We start from the raw sequence: 19,811 nt of genomic DNA, 5'->3' as shown, positions 1-19,811 counted from the left end.
TGTGCAGGGCCAGCCTTAGGCCTTTGGGCGCCCTGTGCAAGAAATCTTCACCCTGTCACACCCATGTGCAAGAAATCTTCACCCTGTCATAGGGTCACTTGGCAGATATGGATTGACAAATCCCTGACAAACAGCTACCACATGCAAGGAAGGCAGCAGGGGCGCAAATGACCCACTCCTGACGCGGGAAGGTAGTGACGACAAATAACAATACAGGACTCTTTAGAGTCCCTGTAATTGTAATCAGTCCACTTGAAATCCTTTAACTTTGATCAATTGGAGGGAAGTCTGGTGCAGAGCCACTGACCCATGCGCAGGGCCAGCCTTAGGCCTTTGGGTGCCCTGTGCAAGAAATCTTCACCCTGTCACACCCATGTGCAAGAAATCTTCACCCTGTCACACACACACACACACAGGCAGACAGCCATACACACGCACACACACAACTGCGACTGACTAGGTTTGTCACCTCCTCAAAAGGACGCATGAGCCTACAGACATTGCGCATGAGCGTCCAGTAACGTGGCAAAAAAATTCCCAGCTCCCCAGAGGCTGTCCTAGCACCCCGGTCATACAAATATTCATTAACAGCTTTTTCATGTTGGAGCAGGCGGTCGAACATTAGGAGTGTTGAATTCCAACGTGTAGGGCTGTCGCAAATCAAGCGCCTCACTGGCATGTTGTTTCGCCGCTGGATATCGGCAAAGTGAGCCATGGCCGTGTAGGAACGCCTGAAATGGCCACACACCTTCCTGGCCTGCTTCAGGACGTCCTGTAAGCCTGTGTACTTATGCACAAAGCGTTGTATGATCAGATTACACACATGTGCCATGCACGGCACATGTGTCAACTTGCCCAACTTCAATGCCGCTATCAAATTTTTTCCGTTGTCACACACCACCGATATCCAGTTGCTGCGGAGTCAGCCACTTTTCCACCTGTGCGTTCAGGGCGGACAGGAGTGCTTGTCCGTTGTGACTCTCTGCTTTCAAGCAAGTCAAACCCAAGACTGCGTGACACTGCCGTATCCGGGATTTGGAATAGTACCTGGGGAGCTGGGGGGGTGCCGTTGATGTGGAGCAAGAAGCAGCGGCACAAGAGGACTCAGCCGAGGAGGTTATGGAAGAGGATGGAGTAGGAGGAGTAGAGGAGGTGGCAGCAGGACTGCCTGCAATTCGTGGCGGTGTCACCAACTCCTCTGCAATGCCACGCATTCCTTGCTTGTCAGCAGGTTTACCCAATGCGCAGTGTAGGTGATATACCTGCCCTGACCATGCTTTGCAGACCAGGTATCAGTGGTCAGATGGACCAACACTGTGTGCCAGACATGCCATGACTTCCTTTTGCACAATCGAGTACAAGTTGGGGATTGCCTTTTGTGAAAAGAAATTCCGGCCGGGTACCTTCCACTGCGGTGTCCCAATAGCTACAAATTTTTTGAACGCCTCAGGCTCAACCAGATTTTATGGTAAAAGCTGGCGGGCTAATAGTTCGGACAAGCCAGCTGTCAGACGCTGGGCAAGGGGGTGACTTGGTGACATTGGCTTCTTACGTTTAAACATGTCCTTGACAGAAACACATGACTGTGGGCAGATGAGCGGGAACTGCTCAAGGCGGGAGACGGAGTGGCGGATGGTTGAGAGGGGGCAAGAAGGACAGCAGTGGTTGACGTGGCTGAAGATGCTGGACCAGGAGGAGGATGGCGGCTTAGAGTAGGCGTGCTGCTTGTACTCATGGTTGATCCCATAGGCGTTTGTGATGTGAGATCATGTGCCTACGCAAAGCAGTTGTACCTAGGTGGGTGTTGGACCTCCCATGACTCAGTTTCCTTTGGCACAGGTTGCAAATGGCATCGCTGTTGTCCGAGGCAGACACACAAAAAAAATGCCACACTGCTGAGCTCTGCAATGACGGCATTCTGGTGGTGGACACAGCATGCGTTGATTGGCGTGCTGTCGGGCTGACCCCGGGTGCCGATGCATGCTGTCTGACTGTGCCACTAGCTCCTTGCGACGACCCCCCCCCCCCTGCTTCCAACTCGTCTCCTCCTCCTCCTCTCTGTCTCCCCATCTGAACTTTCGCCCTGTTCTTCTTCTTGCCGAGCGGGCACCCACGTGACATCCATGGACGCATCGTCATCATCAACCGCTTCGCTTGTATCTGACAACTCAGAAAAGGAAGCAGCAGCGGGTACAACATCATCATCATCACACCGTACCTCCATGTGTTTAATGCTGCCTGCCTGAGACATATCCCTGTTATCTACATCCTCTAGCAATAATGGTTGCGCATCACTCATTTCTTCAAACGGGTGTGTGAATAACTCCTCTGACATACCAAGTAAAGCGGCTGTGGTGCTAGTTTTGGTGGTGGCGGCAGGCGGGTGAGTGCTATCTTGAGAGGTGACCGAAGCTAAGCTGGAGGAGGATGGTGCGTCAAGGTTCCGAGCGGAAGCTGTAGAAGATTGGGTGTCCTGTGTTAGCCAGTCAACTATGTCCTCAGAACTTTTCAAGTTCAGGGTACGTGGCTTCTGAAAACTGGGCATTATTCTAGGGCAAAAGGGAATCACAGCACCACGACCACGACGGCCCCTGCGGGGTGGCCTGCCTCTGCCTGTCATTTTTTTGGGGATTAGTGGTACTATGCGTGCAAGCTACTGTGAGACCAGATATGATTGGCAATGTGAACTGTAACAGTTCTGCAGAGCACACACTGTAGGCCTGAGACACCCGCTTGAAGACAAGTAACTGCTATTCAATCTATAACAGTGAAAAACAAATTTTGGTTTTAAAAGCACGCTATAGAGACACCAGATATGATTGGCAATGTGCACTGGAACAGTTCTGCAGAGCACACACTGTAGGCCTGAGACACCCGCTTGAAGACAAGTAACTGCTATTCAATCTATAACAGTGAAAAACAAATTTTGGTTTTAAAAGCACGCTATAGAGACACCAAATATGAATGGCAACTGTCAAAGCACGCTGGAACAGGTCTACAGAGCACACGCTGAAGTAGGCCTGACACCCAGACGCTTGCAGACAACTAACTGATCTTCTATTACAGTGAAAAAAAAATATTTATTTTAAATCTAAAGCTTAACCAATTGTTAAAACAGATATGAGTGGTGGCACTGGGCAAATAGGCACAGTATCCAATGTGAACCTCACACAGAAGCTGGCAGGTAGGCAACTGCTCTTCTATTACAGTGAAAAAAAAATATTTATTTTAAATGTAAAGCTTAACCTATTGTTAAAACAGATATGAGTGGTGGCACTGGGCAAATAGGCACAGTATCCAATGTGAACCTCACACAGAAGCTGGCAGGCAGGCAACTGCTCTTCTATTACAGTGGAAACAAAATTTTGGTTGTAAAAGCACGCTATAGAGACACAAGATATGAGTGGCAACTGTCAAAGCACACTGGCACAGGTCTGCAGAGCACACGCTGAAGTAGGCCTGAAACACAGACGCTTGCAGACAACTAACTGCTCTTATATTACAGTGAAAAAAAAATATTTATTTTAAATCTAAAGCTTAACCAATTGTTAAAACAGATATGAGTGGTGGCACTGGGCTAGTGGGCACAGTATCCAATGTGAACCTCACACAGAAGCTGGCAGGCAGGCAACTGCTATTCTATTACAGTGGAAACAAAATTTTGGTTGTAAAAGCACGCTATAGAGACACAAGATATGAGTGGCAACTGTCAAAGCACGCTGGCAGGGTTGTGCACGGCACACGCTGAAGGAAGGCCTGACAGAGCCGCTTGAAGGACACTGACTGGCTGCTATTAGCTTACACTGGAAACCTTTTTTCTTTGTAAAAGCACGCTAAAGAGACACCAGATATGAGTGGCAACTGTCAAAGCACGCTGGCACAGGTCTGCAGAGCACACGCTGAAGTAGGCCTGAAACACAGACGCTTGCAGACAACTAACTGCTCTTCTATTACAGTGAAAAAAAAATATTTATTTTAAATGTAAAGCTTAACCTATTGTTAAAACAGATATGAGTGGTGGCACTGGGCAAATAGGCACAGTATCCAATGTGAACCTCACACAGAAGCTGGCAGGCAGGCAACTGCTCTTCTATTACAGTGGAAACTAAATTTTGGTTGTAAAAGCACGCTATAGAGACACAAGATATGAGTGGCAACTGTCAAAGCACGCTGGCACAGGTCTGCAGAGCACACGCTGAAGTAGGCCTGAAACACAGACGCTTGCAGACAACTAACTGCTCTTCTATTACAGTGAAAAAAAAATATTTATTTTAAATCTAAAGCTTAACCAATTGTTAAAACAGATATGAGTGATGGCACTGGGCTAGTGGGCACAGTATCCAATGTGAACCTCACACAGAAGCTGGCAGGCAGGCAACTGCTCTTCTATTACAGTGGAAACAAAATTTTGGTTGTAAAAGCACGCTATAGAGACACAAGATATGAGTGGCAACTGTCAAAGCACGCTGGCAGGGTTGTGCAGGGCACACGCTGAAGGAAGGCCTGACAGAGCCGCTTGAAGGACACTGACTGTCTGCTATTAGCTTACACTGGAAACCTTTTTTCTTTGTAAAAGCACGCTAGAGAGACACCAGATATGAGTGGCAACTGTCAAAGCACACTGGCACAGGTCTGCAGAGCACACGCTGAAGTAGGCCTGAAACACAGACGCTTGCAGACAACTAACTGCTCTTCTATTACAGTGAAAAAAAATATTTATTTTAAATCTAAAGCTTAACAAATTGTTAAAACTGATATGAGTGGTGGCACTGGGTTAGTGGGCACAGTATCCAATGTGAACCTCACACAGAAGCTGGCAGGCAGGCAACTGCTCTTCTATTACAGTGGAAACAAAATTTTGGTTGTAAAAGCACGCTATAGAGACACAAGATATGAGTGGCAACTGTCAAAGCACGCTGGCAGGGTTGTGCAGGGCACACGCTGAAGGAAGGCCTGACAGAGCCGCTTGAAGGACACTGACTGTCTGCTATTAGCTTACACTGGAAACCTTTTTTCTTTGTAAAAGCACGCTAAAGAGACACCAGATATGAGTGGCAACTGTCAAAGCATGCTGGCACAGGTCTGCAGAGCACACGCTGAAGTAGGCCTGACACCCAGACGCTTGCAGACAACTAACTGATCTTCTATTACAGTGAAAAAAAATGATTTCTTTAAAATCTAAAGCTTAAGCTATTGTTAAAACAGATATGAGTGGTGGCACTGACTGTGCAAATGGGCAAGGCATCCAACCTGACACAGAAGCTGGCAGGCAGGCAACTGCTCTTCTATTACAGTGAAAAAAAAATATTTATTTTAAATCTAAAGCTTAACCAATTGTTAAAACAGATATGAGTGGTGGCACTGGGCTAGTGGGCACAGTATCCAATGTGAACCTCACACAGAAGCTGGCAGGCAGGCAACTGCTCTTCTATTACAGTGGAAACAAAATTTTGGTTGTAAAAGCACGCTATAGAGACACCAGATATGAGTGGCAACTGTGAAAGTACGCTGGCAGGGTTGTGCAGGGCACACGCTGAAGGAAGGCCTGACAGAGCCGCTTGAAGGACACTGACTGTCTGCTATTAGCTTACACTGGAAACCTTTTTTCTTTGTAAAAGCACGCTAGAGAGACACCAGATATGAGTGGCAACTGTCAAAGCACACTGGCACAGGTCTGCAGAGCACACGCTGAAGTAGGCCTGAAACACAGACGCTTGCAGACAACTAACTCCTCTTCTATTACAGTGAAAAAAAAATATTTATTTTAAATCTAAAGCTTAACCTATTGTTAAAACAGATATGAGTGGTGGCACTGGGCAAATAGGCACAGTATCCAATGTGAACCTCACACAGAAGCTGGCAGGCAGGCAACTGCTCTTCTATTACAGTGGAAACTAAATTTTGGTTGTAAAAGCACGCTATAGAGACACAAGATATGAGTGGCAACTGTCAAAGCACGCTGGCACAGGTCTGCAGAGCACACGCTGAAGTAGGCCTGAAACACAGACGCTTGCAGACAACTAACTGCTCTTCTATTACAGTGAAAAAAAAATATTTATTTTAAATCTAAAGCTTAACCAATTGTTAAAACAGATATGAGTGATGGCACTGGGCTAGTGGGCACAGTATCCAATGTGAACCTCACACAGAAGCTGGCAGGCAGGCAACTGCTCTTCTATTACAGTGGAAACAAAATTTTGGTTGTAAAAGCACGCTATAGAGACACAAGATATGAGTGGCAACTGTCAAAGCACGCTGGCAGGGTTGTGCAGGGCACACGCTGAAGGAAGGCCTGACAGAGCCGCTTGAAGGACACTGACTGTCTGCTATTAGCTTACACTGGAAACCTTTTTTCTTTGTAAAAGCACGCTAGAGAGACACCAGATATGAGTGGCAACTGTCAAAGCACACTGGCACAGGTCTGCAGAGCACACGCTGAAGTAGGCCTGAAACACAGACGCTTGCAGACAACTAACTGCTCTTCTATTACAGTGAAAAAAAAATATTTATTTTAAATCTAAAGCTTAACAAATTGTTAAAACTGATATGAGTGGTGGCACTGGGTTAGTGGGCACAGTATCCAATGTGAACCTCACACAGAAGCTGGCAGGCAGGCAACTGCTCTTCTATTACAGTGTAAACAAAATTTTGGTTGTAAAAGCACGCTATAGAGACACAAGATATGAGTGGCAACTGTCAAAGCACGCTGGCAGGGTTGTGCAGGGCACACGCTGAAGGAAGGCCTGACAGAGCCGCTTGAAGGACACTGACTGTCTGCTATTAGCTTACACTGGAAACCTTTTTTCTTTGTAAAAGCACGCTAAAGAGACACCAGATATGAGTGGCAACTGTCAAAGCACGCTGGCACAGGTCTGCAGAGCACACGCTGAAGTAGGCCTGACACCCAGACGCTTGCAGACAACTAACTGATCTTCTATTACAGTGAAAAAAAATGATTTCTTTAAAATCTAAAGCTTAAGCTATTGTTAAAACAGATATGAGTGGTGGCACTGACTGTGCAAATGGGCAAGGCATCCAACCTGACACAGAAGCTGGCAGGCAGGCAACTGCTCTTCTATTACAGTGAAAAAAAAATATTTATTTTAAATCTAAAGCTTAACCAATTGTTAAAACAGATATGAGTGGTGGCACTGGGCTAGTGGGCACAGTATCCAATGTGAACCTCACACAGAAGCTGGCAGGCAGGCAACTGCTCTTCTATTACAGTGGAAACAAAATTTTGGTTGTAAAAGCACGCTATAGAGACACCAGATATGAGTGGCAACTGTGAAAGTACGCTGGCAGTGTTGTGCAGGGCACACGCTGAAGGAAGGCCTGACAGAGCCGCTTGAAGGACACTGACTGTCTGCTATTAGCTTACACTGGAAACCTTTTTTCTTTGTAAAAGCACGCTAGAGAGACACCAGATATGAGTGGCAACTGTCAAAGCACACTGGCACAGGTCTGCAGAGCACACGCTGAAGTAGGCCTGAAACACAGACGCTTGCAGACAACTAACTCCTCTTCTATTACAGTGAAAAAAAAATATTTATTTTAAATCTAAAGCTTAACCTATTGTTAAAACAGATATGAGTGGTGGCACTGGGCAAATAGGCACAGTATCCAATGTGAACCTCACACAGAAGCTGGCAGGCAGGCAACTGCTCTTCTATTACAGTGGAAACTAAATTTTGGTTGTAAAAGCACGCTATAGAGACACAAGATATGAGTGGCAACTGTCAAAGCACGCTGGCACAGGTCTGCAGAGCACACGCTGAAGTAGGCCTGAAACACAGACGCTTGCAGACAACTAACTGCTCTTCTATTACAGTGAAAAAAAAATATTTATTTTAAATCTAAAGCTTAACCAATTGTTAAAACAGATATGAGTGATGGCACTGGGCTAGTGGGCACAGTATCCAATGTGAACCTCACACAGAAGCTGGCAGGCAGGCAACTGCTCTTCTATTACAGTGGAAACAAAATTTTGGTTGTAAAAGCACGCTATAGAGACACAAGATATGAGTGGCAACTGTCAAAGCACGCTGGCAGGGTTGTGCAGGGCACACGCTGAAGGAAGGCCTGACAGAGCCGCTTGAAGGACACTGACTGTCTGCTATTAGCTTACACTGGAAACCTTTTTTCTTTGTAAAAGCACGCTAGAGAGACACCAGATATGAGTGGCAACTGTCAAAGCACACTGGCACAGGTCTGCAGAGCACACGCTGAAGTAGGCCTGAAACACAGACGCTTGCAGACAACTAACTGCTCTTCTATTACAGTGAAAAAAAAATATTTATTTTAAATCTAAAGCTTAACAAATTGTTAAAACTGATATGAGTGGTGGCACTGGGTTAGTGGGCACAGTATCCAATGTGAACCTCACACAGAAGCTGGCAGGCAGGCAACTGCTCTTCTATTACAGTGGAAACAAAATTTTGGTTGTAAAAGCACGCTATAGAGACACAAGATATGAGTGGCAACTGTCAAAGCACGCTGGCAGGGTTGTGCAGGGCACACGCTGAAGGAAGGCCTGACAGAGCCGCTTGAAGGACACTGACTGTCTGCTATTAGCTTACACTGGAAACCTTTTTTCTTTGTAAAAGCACGCTAAAGAGACACCAGATATGAGTGGCAACTGTCAAAGCACGCTGGCACAGGTCTGCAGAGCACACGCTGAAGTAGGCCTGACACCCAGACGCTTGCAGACAACTAACTGATCTTCTATTACAGTGAAAAAAAATGATTTCTTTAAAATCTAAAGCTTAAGCTATTGTTAAAACAGATATGAGTGGTGGCACTGACTGTGCAAATGGGCAAGGCATCCAACCTGACACAGAAGCTGGCAGGCAGGCAACTGCTCTTCTATTACAGTGAAAAAAAAATATTTATTTTAAATCTAAAGCTTAACCAATTGTTAAAACAGATATGAGTGGTGGCACTGGGCTAGTGGGCACAGTATCCAATGTGAACCTCACACAGAAGCTGGCAGGCAGGCAACTGCTCTTCTATTACAGTGGAAACAAAATTTTGGTTGTAAAAGCACGCTATAGAGACACAAGATATGAGTGGCAACTGTCAAAGCACGCTGGCAGGGTTGTGCAGGGCACACGCTGAAGGAAGGCCTGACAGAGCCGCTTGAAGGACACTGACTGTCTGCTATTAGCTTACACTGGAAACCTTTTTTCTTTGTAAAAGCACGCTAAAGAGACACCAGATATGAGTGGCAACTGTCAAAGCATGCTGGCACAGGTCTGCAGAGCACACGCTGAAGTAGGCCTGACACCCAGACGCTTGCAGACAACTAACTGATCTTCTATTACAGTGAAAAAAAATGATTTCTTTAAAATCTAAAGCTTAAGCTATTGTTAAAACAGATATGAGAGGTGGCACTGACTGTGCAAATGGGCAAGGCATCCAACCTGACACAGAAGCTGGCAGGCAGGCAACTGCTCTTCTATTACAGTGAAAAAAAATTATTTATTTTAAATCTAAAGCTTAACCAATTGTTAAAACAGATATGAGTGGTGGCACTGGGCTAGTGGGCACAGTATCCAATGTGAACCACACACAGAAGCTGGCAGGCAGGCAACTGCTCTTCTATTACAGTGGAAACAAAATTTTGGTTGTAAAAGCACGCTATAGAGACACCAGATATGAGTGGCAACTGTCAAAGTACGCTTGCAGGGTTGTGCAGGGCACACGCTGAAGGAAGGCCTGACAGAGCCGCTTGAAGGACACTGACTGTCTGCTATTAGCTTACACTGGAAACCTTTTTTCTTTGTAAAAGCACGCTAGAGAGACACCAGATATGAGTGGCAACTGTCAAAGCACACTGGCACAGGTCTGCAGAGCACACGCTGAAGTAGGCCTGAAACACAGACGCTTGCAGACAACTAACTGCTCTTCTATTACAGTGAAAAAAAAATATTTATTTTAAATCTAAAGCTTAACCAATTGTTAAAACAGATATGAGTGGTGGCACTGGGCTAGTGGGCACAGTATCCAATGTGAACCTCACACAGAAGCTGGCAGGCAGGCAACTGCTCTTCTATTACAGTGGAAACAAAATTTTGGTTGTAAAAGCACGCTATAGAGACACAAGATATGAGTGGCAACTGTCAAAGCACGCTGGCAGGGTTGTGCAGGGCACACGCTGAAGGAAGGCCTGACAGAGCCGCTTGAAGGACACTGACTGTCTGCTATTAGCTTACACTGGAAACCTTTTTTCTTTGTAAAAGCACGCTAAAGAGACACCAGATATGAGTGGCAACTGTCAAAGCACGCTGGCACAGGTCTGCAGAGCACACGCTGAAGTAGGCCTGACACCCAGACGCTTGCAGACAACTAACTGATCTTCTATTACAGTGAAAAAAAATGATTTCTTTAAAATCTAAAGCTTAAGCTATTGTTAAAACAGATATGAGTGGTGGCACTGACTGTGCAAATGGGCAAGGCATCCAACCTGACACAGAAGCTGGCAGGCAGGCAACTGCTCTTCTATTACAGTGAAAAAAAATTATTTATTTTAAATCTAAAGCTTAACCAATTGTTAAAACAGATATGAGTGGTGGCACTGGGCTAGTGGGCACAGTATCCAATGTGAACCTCACACAGAAGCTGGCAGGCAGGCAACTGCTCTTCTATTACAGTGAAAAAAATTATTTATTTAAAATCTAAAGCTTAACCAATTGTTAAAACAGATATGAGTGGTGGCACTGACTGTGCAAATGGGCAAGGCATCCAACCTCACACAGAAGCTGGCAGGCAGGCAACTGCTCTTCTATTACAGTGAAAAAAAATTATTTATTTTAAATCTAAAGCTTAACCAATTGTTAAAACAGATATGAGTGGTGGCACTGACTGTGCAAATGGGCAAGGCATCCAACCTCACACAGAAGCTGGCAGGCAGGCAACTGCTCTTCTATTACAGTGAAAAAAAAATATTTCTTTTAAATCTAAAGCTTAACCAATTGTTAAAACAGATATGAGTGGTGGCACTGACTGTGCAAATGGGCAAGGCATCCAACCTCACACAGAAGCTGGCAGGCAGGCAACTGCTCTTCTATTACAGTGAAAAAAAATTATTTATTTTAAATCTAAAGCTTAACCTATTGTTAAAACAGATATGAGTGGTGGCACTGGGCTAGTGGGCACAGTATCCAATGTGAACCTCACACAGAAGCTGGCAGGCAGGCACCTGCAATTACATTACACAGGAAAAAAAAAAAAAAAGCAGCCTGATGTTATAGCCCTAAAAAGGGCTTTTTGGGGTGCTGTCCTTACAGCAGAGATCAGATGAGTCCTTCAGGATTGTAGTGGACACTGAATACCCTAGCCTAGCTATCAATTTCCCTATCTAATCAGCAGCAGCTAAACTTTCCCTCCTCTCACTAAGCATGCATCTTCCGAATGAATCGAAAATGGATGCTGGGAGGGAGGTTGGCGGGTGTGGAAGGGAGGGAGTGCTGCTGATTGGCTGGAATGTGTCTGCTGACCGAGAGGCACAGGGTCAAAGTTTGCCCAATGATGACGAATAGGGGGCAGATCGAACTGCGCATGTGTCCGCCCGCCGCGGCGAACGCGAACACGCCAAGTTCGCCGGGAACTGTTCGCCGGCGGACAGTTCGGTACATCACTAGTGTACATTTAAAACAAAAATAAAATTTTGACTGTAATAGATTGAATAGCAATTAGTTGTCTGCATCCCGGATACGGCAGTGTCACGCCGTCTTGGGGTTGACTTGCCTGAAAGCAGAGAGTCACACCGGACCAGGTGGATCAGTGGCTGACTCCGCACCAACTGGAGATCGGCAAAGTGGATCAGTGGCTGACTCCGCACCAACTAGAGATCGGCAAAGTGGTTTGTGACAACGAAAGAAATTTGTTGGCGGCATTGAATTTGGGCAAGTTGACACATGTTCTGTGCATGGCACATGTGTGTAATCTGATCGTACACCGCTTTGTGCATAAGTACCCAGGCTTACAGGACGTCCCTGCGCAATGCCTGTAGGCTCATGCGTCCTTTTGAAGAGGTGATAAACCTAGTCAGTCGCACCGAAGGCACCATCAGCGATATCATACCATTTGTTTTCTTCCTGGAGCGTGCCCTGCGAAGAGTGCTGGATCAGGCCGTAGATGAGCGTGAAGAGTAAGAGGAAGAGCTGTTTTCACCATCACCACCAGAAACAACCTTATCAGCATCGCTTGCTGGACCTGCGGAAATGCTGGAAGAGGATTGTGAGGAGGCATCCCAGGGTGCTCGTGTCACCTATCTGGTACCCGTGGTGTTGTACGTGGCTGGGGGGAAGAACATACCTTCAGTGAGATCACTGAGGACGAGGAACGGGACATGAGTAGCTCGGCATCCAACCTTGTGCAAATGGGGTCTTTCATGCTGTCGTGCCTGTTGAGGGACCCTCGTATAAAAAGGCTGAATGAGAACGACCTGTACTGGGTGTCAACGCTACTAGACCCCCGGTATAAGCAGAAAGTGCCTGAAAGTTTACCGAATTACCACAAGTCGGAAAGGATGCAGCAGTTCCAAAATAAATTAAAAAGTATGCTTTACACAGCGTATAAGGGTGATGTCACAGCACAACGGGAATCTAACAGGGGAAGATGTGAAAGTAATCCTCCTCCTCCCATGACCACGCCGGCAAGGACAGGACGCTTTACAGACGTGTTGTTGATGGTGGACATGCGGAGCTTTTCAAGTCCTACGCATCGCCACAGCCCTTCGGGGTCCACCCTCAGAGAACGACTCAACCGACATGTAGCAGACTACCTCGCCTTAACTGCAGATATCGACACTCTGAGGAGCGATGAACCCCTTGACTACTGGGTGTGCAGGCTTGACCTGTGGCCTGAGCTATCCCAATTTGCGATAGAACTTCTGGCCTGCCCCGCTTCAAGTGTCCTGTCAGAAAGGACCTTCAGTGCAGCAGGAGGTATTGTCACTGAGAAGAGAAGTCGCCTAGGTCAAAAAAGTCTAGATTACCTCACCTTTATTAAGATGAATGAGGGATGGATCCCGAAGGGACTGACAGTGGGCGATACATTCGACTAAAAAAGACCTGATGAGGGGGACGTAACAGGGATTAAACTGATAAGAATAGTACTACTTAACACACCACTCCTATCTGGTGGCACATTAGATTGCACGCACAGTGCCCCAAATTTGAAGTAGGAGGACCAACCAAGCATCTTTTTCCATCTCCCGGTTCCTAAAATCGATGCCATATAAACGTCCCCTGATAGGGGACGTAACAGGGATTAAACTGATAAGAATAGTACTACTTAACACTCCACTCCTATCTGGTGGCAAATGAGATTGCACGCGCAGTGCCCCAAATTTGAAGTAGGAGGACCGACCAAGCATCCTTTTCCATCTCCCGGTTCCTAAAATCGATGCCATATACAAATTCCCTGATAGGGGACGTAACAGGGATTAAACTGATAGGAATAATACTACTTAACACACCTTATAATAGCGCAGAGAGTGGCAACGCAGAGAGAGGAGTCTGAAGAAGAGGAGTCAGAGGAGGAAGGTGGCTTTGAGGAGGTGGAAGACCAAACACAGCAGGCGTCCCAGGGGGCTTGTTGTCACCTTTCGGGGACCCTTGGTGTTGTACGTGGCTGGGTGGAGGAAGAGACCTTCAATGACATCAGTGAGGACAAGGAACGGGACATGGCTAGCTTGGTATCCAACCTTGTGCAAATGGAGAGTTTGCGGTTGTGCAAATGGACTGTTTGCGGTTGTTTGCGGTGCGTTAAACGGGGAGTTTGGTCTGTCACTGTGAAGCGGGCATAACCCTTACACTACCTGATCAATACAACATCATACCTGATGTTTTAAAGCACGTTATTCCAAACAATTTAGGAATGTTAGGTGATTTATGCCCTTTATGGATTAAAACCAGACTCTGCATCAACTATGTAATTTTCCATGGGAGTTTTGCCATGGATCCCCCTCCGACATGCCACATTCCAGGTGTTAGTCCCCTTGAAACAACTTTTCCATCACTATTGTGGCCAGAAAGAGTCCCTGTGGGTTTTAAAATTCGCCTGCCTATTGAAGTCTATGGCGGTTCGCCCAGTTCACCCGTTCGCGAACATTTGCGGAAATTCGCGTTCGCGTTTGCAAACGGAAAATTTGATGTTCGCGACATCTCTAATCAGTACTGTGTAAGTGATCTTGCTTGATCTAGATGACTGAAGAACACAACAGAGATGGTCACACCATTGTTATAACCCGTGTATTTGCCTAAACCAAGCAGTGATCAAATAGCAGGGAAATAACTGTAGTCACTAGAAGTGTAGCAAACAATACAGTTCCTTCAAAGTTACAACTAAATTACTATAGGTACCATGCATGAATACAAATTAAGAATTAGAATAAGGACAAAAAGGAGGGCTGGGTTGGGCTGGGCCACCGAGCTGAGTGGCAGCCATCTTCTGTAACTCTGTTCTCGCCATCTTCTCTAGCTCCGTATCTGCAGGACAACTTTCCTGCCTCCTCTGGATCCCGGTCTGCAACCAACCGCACTGAATAACCATCGCTACTTTGGGCCTCCTCTCCCCTCTGTTTCTCTCCTGAAAATAAGACCACATGCTTACCTGGTGGAGGTGATATTTGTCTGTTGCGAGAGGCCGCACTTGGAAGCCTTGGTGTCCCTGGGGAGCGCCGACATGCTACTGTATCCATCGAGCTGCCTTCCCTCTGGACGTGTGGAGGCCTCAACCTCTATGCTCTGAGGAGGGCCTGATGGAAATTGTCCCAAGAGTTCTGAGGTCTGTGGAACCAGACTGTATGGACCCGAAGTGTACCGGTGTCTGAGAGTAACGTGCATCTGAACACATTTAACAGCAGCTATAGAGGTGCGGGGGAGGTGCAGAGGGAAGGCGATCTGCAGATTTTTGGCTGGGGTCCTGTGGACTACATGTGCCTCCGAGTGCCCACAGTGCCACACATTGCTCAGTTGGAGGGCTGAGACCGGCTTGGGAGGGTCTGACAGGGGTTTGGAGCCCTCGGTGGCCTAATGCCTAACTGCCATGAGTGGACCTATCCTATAAGTGTTTTTATCTTGCACTACCATACAGGAAGGCTACAGTGAAGTGGGAATGATCTATCGGTCGAAGTACAATTTAATTTTTTTTGTTAATGACATTTCATAATGTCAGGTGACTTGTGCTAGATACAGGTCTCTTGGAGGCACTGGGAAACAATCCTGATGGTGCTTAAGTGGGGGTCTTCACCAAACCCTACCTCCTTTTTTCTCTGTCCCCTCTTTCAAGGGGGTTCGACCATATTTTTTTTCTTTTTTTTTCTTGCAAATACAATATTCCAACCTTTACACAATATAACATCACACATCTCATTAGTGCAGTACTTTTACTCTTATTTTTTTCTTTTTAATTACTGTGATACTTGGTTGTTCACTACATATAACACTACTTAACCTCTTAAGGACCAAACTTCTGGAATAAAAGGGAATCATGACATGTCACACATGTCATGTGTCCTTAAGGGGTTAATTTATCTTTCTATTGTGGATTACTATATTAGTTGGCTATACCTTTATATAATGCTGCTGAAATACCAGTAAGGCCTTACTGAAATATTTCAAACTCAAGTTTTCACTCATTTTGGTTTGCTATATTTGTCTGATAAAATGTATTAACTGTAGCATCATCCTATTTTTTGTTATAACCTACATAGGCCTTGTTTTAATGTGGTTTCAAATGCTACACCTTTAATGAATAATAAAATAATGTTAACATAATTTCAATAGGGACAAACACAAAAATACATATTTTTGTAAATATTTTTTTAAATATGATACTTTTATTTTCTTTTTTCTATTATTTATCTTTTTGTTTGTTTCTATTTCTTTATTACTAAATTATATATATATATTCTTTTTTTAGTAGTTTATTGTTTTGCACACTATTAAGTCGTGTTTTATTTGGTAATTTTGATGAGTATTCCATTTTTTGGTTTTTATAATTTTTTATTTTGGTCGTGCATTGGTTAACAATAGTGTTGTCGCGAACCCGAAATCTTCGGTTCGCGAACGGCGAACGCGAACTTCCGCAAATGATCGCGAACCGGCGAACCGCGCGAACCGCCATTGACTTCAATGGGCAGGCGAATTTTAAAAACAACAGGAACTCTTTCTGGCCACAATAGTGATGGAAAAGTTGTTTCAAGGGGACTAACACCTGGACTGTGGCATGCCAGAGGGGGATCCATGGCAAAACTCCCATGGAAAATTGCACAGTTGATGCAGAGTCTGCTTTTAATCCATAAAGGGCAGAAATCACCTAACATTGACACCTGTCCTCAAAGCCCAGCCCTGATACACACTGACACAGAGCAGAATAGAGACTGTTCCCCCTACATAGGGTCACTTGGCAGATATGGATTGACACCTGTCCTCAAAACCCCTGATACACACTGACACAGAGCAGAATAGAGACTGTTCCCTGTCCACAGAGACCATGATACACACTGACACAGAGCAGAATAGGGACTGTTCCCCCTACATAGGGTCACTTGGCAGATATGGATTGACACCTGTCCTCAAAACCCCTGATACACACTGACACAGAGCAGAATAGGGACTGTTCCCTGTCCACAGAGTCCATGATACACACTGACACAGAGCAGAATAGAGACTGTTCCCCCTACATAGGGTCACTTGGCAGGTATGGATTGACACCTGTCCTCAAAGCCCCTGATACACCCCTGCGCGGTGGGTGGGGGCCATAAATCACAATGGGGTGACCTACTGTCCTCCCCCCCTCGGCCCCCACCCCTGCGCGGTGGGTGGGGGGCATAAATCACAATGGGGGGGGGCCTACTTTCCTCCCCCCCGGCCCCCATCCCTGCGCAAATTTTTGGTTTGGTTTTTGAAGCCACAGTGCTGCACCAGTGGGCCTAAAAATTAGGCATGTACACATGCCTGAAAAATTTGGTATTGTTGCAGCCGCTGCTGTAGCAGCGGCCAGAAAAAATTATGTTTGTTTCACAGGCAGAAAGTGCCCTAAAACATGGCGGCTTGAACCCTAGTTGGTGGTGGATAAGTCACGCAAGTCAAACGTCATTCAGAGCTAAAATACAGCAGCGTATGGACCATTTTTAGCCCAAGGCAGCTCATCTCATCAGGCCTTTTTTAAGCGAATGTATCGCCCAGTGTCAGTCCCTTCAGGATCCATCCCTCATTCATCTTAATAAAGGTGAGGTAATCTAGACTTTTTTGACCTAGGCGACTTCTCTTCTCAGTGACAATACCTCCTGCTGCACTGAAGGTCCTTTCTGACAGGACACTTGAAGCGGGGCAGGCCAGAAGTTCTATCGCAAATTGGGATAGCTCAGGCCACAGGTCAAGCCTGCACACCCAGTAGTCAAGGGGTTCATCGCTCCTCAGAGTGTCGATATCTGCAGTTAAGGCGAGGTAGTCTGCTACCTGTCGGTCGAGTCGCTCTCTGAGGGTGGATCCCGAAGGGCTGTGGCGATGCATAGGACTTAAAAAGGTCCGCATGTCCTCCATCAACAACACGTCTTTAAAGCGTCCTGTCCTTGCCGGCGTGGTCGTGGGAGGAGGAGGAGGAGGATGACTTCCACCTCTCCCCCTGTTAGATTCCCGTTGTGCTGTGACATCACCCATATACGCTGTGTAAAGCATACTTTTTAATTTATTTTGCAAATGCTGCATCCTTTCCGACTTGTTGTAATTCGGTAACATTTCCGCCACTTTCTGCTTATACCGGGGGTCTAGTAGCGTGGACACCCAGTACAGGTTGTTCTCCTTCAGCCTTTTTATACGAGGGTCCCTCAACAGGCAGGACAGCATGAAAGACCCCATTTGCACAAGGTTGGATGCCGAGCTATTCATTTCCCGTTCCTCCTCCTCACTGATGTCAAGGTATGAAGGTATGTTCTTCCCCCCAGCCACGTACAACACCACGGGTAAAAGATAGGTGACAACGAGCACCCTGGGATGCCTGTTGTGTTTGGTCTTGCTCCTCCTCCTCCTCCTCAAAGCTACAATCCTCCTCTGACTCCTCTTCCTCACAATCCTCTTCCAGCGTTGCCGCAGGTCCAGCAAGCGATGCTGATAAGGCTGTTTCTGGTGGTGATGGTGACCACAACTCTTCCTCTTCCTCTTCACGCTCATCTACAGCCTGATCCAGCACTCTTCGCAGGGCACGCTCCATGAAGAAAACAAATGGTATGATGTCGCTGATGGTGCCTTTGTTGCGACTGACTAGGTTTGTCACCTCCTCAAAAGGACGCATGAGCCTACAGGCATTGCGCATGAGCGTCCAGTAACGTGGCAAAAAAATTCCCAGCTCCCCAGAGGCTGTCCTAGCACCCCGGTCATACAAATATTCATTAACAGCTTTTTCTTGTTGGAGCAGGCGGTCGAACATTAGGAGTGTTGAATTCCAACGTGTAGGGCTGTCGCAAATCAAGCGCCTCACTGGCATGTTGTTTCGCCGCTGTATATATCGGCAAAGTGAGCCATGGCCGTGTAGGAACGCCTGAAATGGCCACACACCTTCCTGGCCTGCTTCAGGACGTCCTGTAAGCCTGTGTACTTATGCACAAAGCGTTGTACGATCAGATTACACACATGTGCCATGCACGGCACATGTGTCAACTTGCCCAACTTCAATGCCGCTATCAAATTTTTTCCGTTGTCACACACCACTTTGCCGATATCCAGTTGCTGCGGAGTCAGCCACTTTTCCACCTGTGCGTTCAGGGCGGACAGGAGTGCTTGTCCGGTGTGACTCTCTGCTTTCAAGCAAGTCATACCCAAGACGGCGTGACACTGCCGTATCCGGGATGTGGAATAGTACCTGGGAGCTGGGGGGGTGCCGTTGATGTGGAGCAAGAAGCAGCGGCACAAGAGGACTCAGCCGAGGAGGTTATGGAAGAGGATGGAGTAGGAGGAGTAGAGGAGGTGGCAGCAGGACTGCCTGCAATTCGTGGCGGTGTCACCAACTCCTCTGCAATGCCACGCATTCCTTGCTTGTCAGCCGTCAGCAGGTTTACCCAATGCGCAGTGTAGGTGATATACCTGCCCTGACCATGCTTTGCAGACCAGGTATCAGTGGTCAGATGGACCCTTGCCCCAACACTGTGTGCCAGACATGCCATGACTTCCTTTTGCACAATCGAGTACAAGTTGGGGATTGCCTTTTGTGAAAAGAAATTCCGGCCGGGTACCTTCCACTGCGGTGTCCCAATAGCTACAAATTTTTTGAACGCCTCAGACTCAACCAGATTGTATGGTAAAAGCTGGCGGGCTAATAGTTCGGACAAGCCAGCTGTCAGACGCTGGGCAAGGGGGTGACTTGGTGACATTGGCTTCTTACGCTCAAACATGTCCTTGACAGAAACACATGACTGTGGGCAGATGAGCGGGAACTGCTCAAGGCGGGAGACGGAGTGGCGGATGGTTGAGAGGGGGCAAGAAGGACAGCAGTGGTTGACGTGGCTGAAGATGCTGGACCAGGAGGAGGATGGCGGCTTAGAGTAGGCGTGCTGCTTGTACTCATGTGTTGATCCCATAGGCGATTGTGATGTGAGATCATGTGCCTACGCAAAGCAGTTGTACCTAGGTGGGTGTTGGACCTCCCACGACTCAGTTTCCTTTGGCACAGGTTGCAAATGGCATCGCTGTTGTCAGAGGCAGACACACAAAAAAAATGCCACACTGCTGAGCTCTGCAATGACGGCATTCTGTTGGTGGATACAGCATGCGTTGATTGGCGTGCTGTCGGGCTGACCCCGGGTG

This window comes from Pelobates fuscus, chromosome 2, assembly GCF_036172605.1.
Source record: "Pelobates fuscus isolate aPelFus1 chromosome 2, aPelFus1.pri, whole genome shotgun sequence".
Lineage (NCBI taxonomy): Eukaryota > Metazoa > Chordata > Amphibia > Anura > Pelobatidae > Pelobates > Pelobates fuscus.
Note: the sequence above shows the minus strand (reverse complement) of the source record.